This window comes from Gossypium hirsutum, chromosome A08 (genome assembly GCF_007990345.1).
Source record: "Gossypium hirsutum isolate 1008001.06 chromosome A08, Gossypium_hirsutum_v2.1, whole genome shotgun sequence".
NCBI classification, from domain to species: domain Eukaryota; kingdom Viridiplantae; phylum Streptophyta; class Magnoliopsida; order Malvales; family Malvaceae; genus Gossypium; species Gossypium hirsutum.
Genome location: NC_053431.1, coordinates 94,360,714 through 94,366,713, shown reverse-complemented (window position 1 = coordinate 94,366,713; position 6,000 = coordinate 94,360,714).

Below are 6,000 nucleotides of genomic sequence, written 5' to 3'. Positions count from 1 at the left end.
GAATTTTTCATGAAATCACAAAATTTCTCCTAAGTGCAAGGGACATGCGCCCGTGTGGCAAGGCCGTGTGGGCATTCGATGTGAGGCAGACGGCCGTGTCCCAGCTCGTGCCCATACCCGTGTAACTCTCTGAATTGGGTCACAGGGCCAAGCCATACGACTGTATGCTAGGTCGTGTGAATAATTGAATTTGCATTAATTAAGTGCAGGGGTCACACGGACAAGACACACGCCCGTGTCTCTACTTGTGTGGACGAAAATAAGCTATTTTCCAGGCCATATTTTCTCACCCAACTTGGTACCAACTTAAACACCTGTATTAAACATGGCATATTTAGACATTAAAAACCAATCAATAACAAGCTTATAACATCTTATAAGATCACACACAACCGTGATACTAATAGGCACCTTAATTGGCTACTTTAAACATGCCAATTTAAACTTCTAAAAATCTATCTAAATGGTCAAACACATAAAGGAAACTTTGTGCCTAAAGTTTAACATGCATACCATATTTCAATTTCAACCATTTAGTACATAAATACCAATTCACAAACAAGACATTCACTTGGCAACCATACCCCACATATCATAAATCCATTTACACGTGTTTACATAACAAAACATATACCATTTTCAAGCCAAATCGAATGGCTAAAAACACAACAAGACATATAAGCTACCATTAGCCAAAATGACCTATACATGCCATTATAACCAGAATTATAACACCACAATACCAAAATAGCCGATAGATAGTGTGATGAAATATCAGCCAACTTCCAACCCGAACGAGCTTTTGATATCTAAATACACAAAGAAATTAACACAAAGTAAGTATGTAATGCTTAGTAAGTTCGTAATTCAAAAATAAAGCTTACCACTACAATTTATAATCATAAGCCACTTTAATCAATCCAACATGTCTTGGCCTTAGTCTAAACAACATTAGCCTCTCAATTTTAATTGTCACATAAACTAACAAATCACCTCAAAACCTCATAGCATAAGTACACCCTACTTAAATGCATTCACATTTTCAAGCATATGTCTAAGCTTATTTCAATCGTCTAATAATTCATACCTTTCCATGCTTTCATAGCAATTCTAATTGAAGCATTTGACGATCTTTCCTTCTTTTCATACCCGTTTAACCACAATTTAAGTAATCAAAACAAGGCATATCACGACTTAATTTTGCCCAAAAGCCTAACACATAATCACCAACCCAGATAGCCATGCAATGAATTCATATGTCATAAATGTATATCATTTCTGCGTATTTCGTGTACATATCTGTACTAGTTCGTATTAAACTCATATAACCTTGTAACAGCACTATGTCTGTTGACCCACTTAGAATAATACCAGATAAGCGAATATCTCGCACACTATGTGCCAACATGTAAATCACTTTACCATTAATAAGTTCCATTTATCAGCTAAACACAAAAACAATTGATATTAGTATGAAATTATAGCTTAACCAAATAAGACTTTAGTTCTTTCGATAATTCAAGTAACCTTACCGCAAGATCTATTAGCGACGTGACACTCAGTGCCTAACAATAAACCAAAGAAAAGGTTATGCTCAACGCTAGTCGGATTAACTGACAGTATTAAATGTGAGCCCAGCTCTAGTTGGATAAATCAACGGTAATTGCACCCAGTGCTAGTCGAGTATACCGACGATAGTAATTGTGAGCCCAGCTCTCGTTGGATAAAATAAGGATATTTACACCTAGTGCTAGTTGGATATACCGACGATAATAATTGTGAGCCCAGCTCTAGTTGGATGAACCAACGGTATTTGCACTCAGTGCTAGTCGGATATACCGACGATAATAATTGTGAGCCCAGCTCTAGTTGGATTAACCAATGGTAATTGTACCCAGTGCTAGTCAGATAAACCGAAGGTTGTGTGCCCAGCACTAGTCAGACAAGATAACAAAGATTGCGCCTAGCGCTAGTCGAATATATCGATGATTGTACAATTATCTATTTCCATAATTTCTTATTCATTTTACTTAACATTAATTCCATAATATGCATACATTTTGTGACAGCCCTAAAGTGACCTTAGTCGGAAAGCGGTTTCAGGACCGCTAAACCGAGTCACCAAATTATTTGAATATGATATTTATTGTCTAAAATAAATGTGTGAAAATTTTAAGCTTCGATTTAGTAAATTGCATGTGAATTTAGTCAATAGGACTTATGTGTGACATTTTTGAAATGTGATAGATCAAAACATAAGGACCTATTAGTGCATGTTGAAAAAGGGGGGACTTCCATGTCAATTCCCCCCCCCCATCTAGTAGTGGCCGGCCATGACATTAGGATGGACAAAGGGTGATGGGCAAAACATGTCATAGACATGTTGTGTTGGTGCATCATGGGAGGAAACAATAAAATAAAGAGCATGGGCAATAAAATATTAGTGTTAGTAGGATGAGAAACAAAAAAAAAAGAAAGGATATGTGTGATTGTCCCCCCATTGTCGTGAGTTGAAGGAAAGAAAAACAAAAAAAAGTGTTCATCCTTTGGTTCATCCTTGGCCGAAAATTTTAAGGAGGAAGGAAGAAGAAAGGTTGAAGAGGTTCGGCAATGCATGTAACTAGGCTAAGGTATGTTTGATGATGTTCCATGAGATGCATGCATGTTTTAGTTGTTAGCTTGAGTTCTACCTAGCCCATGGTCTAAATCTTGCTATGTGATGGAAATGACACTCGGCCATGGATGCATCATTCTTGCTTGGTGTTGATGTTGTGTTGGTGAGACATCAAGTTATTTTTGTGACCAAGTTGAGATTTGAATTTTTGGAATGAGTAAGGTTTTCGGCTATGGTAAATATAAGGGTGATGGATGTTGTGTCATGCTAAATCTAGATGAACAATGTTAGTGCTTATATCTCGATATTCATGAGTTTCTTTCTTGGTTTTACCTCAAACCCATGAAGTATTTTAATTGGTGTTGTTAGAGGTTTCGGTCATGGGATTATAAGCTTGTTAGTTTTGATGATGAAATTTATGCCTTGCAAGGGTAAATGGTGTCTTGATGCATTCGGCCATGGTAGAAAGTAGATGTGAAATGGTAGTAAGATAAAATGCAAAATGTTAGTATTTGATTACTAGTGTATAAATGCGTATTAGCCGAGTTTTGAATTTGAAACGAAACGGTATATAACCAATACAAGTAACCATACTTGTGGGAAGTATTAAGCATATAATTGGCTTCAACATATACATGCATACTCGGCCACATGAGAAGATTAGTGTTGCATGCATTCGGTTAGAGGCAAGCATATTGATGCCTTTATCTTGGTTAGGACAATCGGCTAAAAGGGAGTGTGGGTTAATATGTTGAGTTGATGCATGATTTCACATGTATGTGACTTTAATGTCTAATGTATAAATATGGGCTAAGTGCCTTGTGTTCCTCTTTTCGATGCTCAAATGATTAAATCAATTTATTTGTTTAATTAAGCTCAAGAGCAAAGAGGACCAAAGTTGGATAAAGGAAAGGAAAAAGTGATCGAATAGCCGCCGAAATCGTTCAACAACATCCGAGGTAAGTTTTAAGTGATTAAACGTTGAGTAAATTCAATTATAATAGGACATGATGAGTTGATTTAATAAGATATGATGTGGCCATGATATGTTCTAAGCTCAAATGGTAAGTTCTTAAGTGTTTGAGCTTGGGAATTTAAGGGTAATTTGAAATAGTCTGCTTAGGACAGCAGCAGTAACGTGACTTTAGAAAATCACCATAAATTTATTTATTTGAATTAGAGGCTGAATGAGACATGAAATTAAAGCTTAATGAGTCTAGTTTCTTATAAAAGAAACCGTGTAAGCAAAGGAATTTCTGATAATGAGATACTTAAAGTTGTGTGAGACAGCGCAGAATGACACTGTAATCCTCTGTTCTGTCTTTAGAAAATCATTATAAATTGTACAAAAATGGTTATAAGATAAAATTTATATGCTTAGACTCCTTAATGAGTCTAGTTTCAAATGAAATCAAATACAACACATTTTGAATTCTGTAAAATGAGAAATTTGATTCGTAGTGAAGAGTGGTCAGATTAGTCAAACAGTGAAACAGGGGAAACTTTAAGAAAAATCTGGTATTGATTGGCCAAACCTAAAATTCTGGAAATTTTATGGATGGAAGATATACAAGTCTATATTCAGGAAAAATTAACGGAAAGTGATTTGGAGTTTTGTAGCTCCAGTTATAAATAATTTAGTGACTATTGCTCAGGAAAAACAGCTTGTGCTGAATTTGAGATTGTGTTGTAAACCTTGATAAACTTGTTTTAGTTGCTCATAAGCTATTGATTAAACCCATACATGAATTCTAAATTGTGATATTGGAAAATGATAGATGTAGGTTCAGCCAAGACAGTGTGTATACGTGAAAGTATATGTGGTATGTGAAGTATATTTGGATAATTGTGATGTGATGAATGTGAAAGTGTATATATATGTGATAAGGCCTAATGGCCGATGTGATGAATGTGAAAGTGTATATATGTGACAGGGCCGAGTGGCCAACGTGATGGATGTGAAAGTGTATAAATGTGATAAGTCCCGAAGGGCATTTGTGTCAGTACTATATACGGGTTAAAACCCCGCAGGCTTTATGCGAGAATATTATCACTGATTAAAGTCCGTAAGCTTCGTGCTCGTACTATATCCGAGCTCTAAAGACCCGATGACTACGTGTGGGGATTTTGTCCGGGTAAGACCCGATAACTTCGTGTGGAGATTATGTCCGGGTAAGACTTCGTAATAAGAATTGCTTATAAATATATTCAATGCGAAAGGTTAAACAGGTATGTACTCCAAGTTTATATGTGAGCTTGATTTGCACTAAATCATAAGGTAGTTATGTGATGCATACGAGAGCAATCTATGAGACTATTCCTATGATTATGTGACATCGGATCAGTGTGAGAGGTTATGTGAAATCATACGATATATCTATGTCACATGAGCTCACTTTTATGTGAAAGTTTATCTGCCTATTGTATATGATGAGATGTGCATATTCGGTAAAGGGATGGTATGCCCGAAGGAAGAGTGAAATAAAAATACGAACAACTATGTTATAATTTGATTGTTATCTGTTGACACTGCTTAAAACTTACTAAGCATTGTAATGCTTACTCCGTTTACTCTGTTTCCTCTGTTTTATAGATCTCATTGCGAAGCTACAGGCTCGGGGATCATCAGCAACTAATCACACTACCACTATCCATTGTTTGGTACTGCTACGTTTTGGATTATCTTATGACATGTATAGAATAGACTAGTAGTGAGAGGATACTTTGGTTAATGTATATAAGCCATGCGAAAATGGCATCTTTTGAATGTTTACTTAGAGAAGTTTAAATTTTATCCCTGGCTGTGCTTAGTACTTATTTAAATGAATGATTTTTATTTCAAGAAAAAGTTCAAAATTTTACTGTTCTGACATGAGTTACAAGTCCGGTAATGCCCCTTACCTATTCCGGCGACAGTTACGGGATAGGGGTGTTACACATTTTATATCAAGAGCTAATTTAGCATTAATTAATTAATTCGTAATTAAAAAAAATTAAGTTCGAATCCACGAACTTACCTCAAATTCACACGGAGATAACAGTTGTTTAATCCACAACTTTATCTTTTCTCCGATTTTGTTCCGAAAGTTGCTTTTTCTTTATCTATATAATTAATTTTAACTCATTTAATCATATTTCTAATTAATTCGATCCAAATTTCATGTTATGTAAAAATTATCATTTTACCCCTATACTTTTGACCTTTTTACAAATTAGTCCCTAGGCTTGTAAAATGAAATTCATGTAAATTTCTCTACACCCAAGCCTATCCGAACTTTATAGGTCCTCATAGCAGCCCATATAATTTACAAATTCACACATGTATCACATAAATTTCACAATTTTCAATTTAGCCTTCAAATAACAATTTCACTAAAAATCACTTA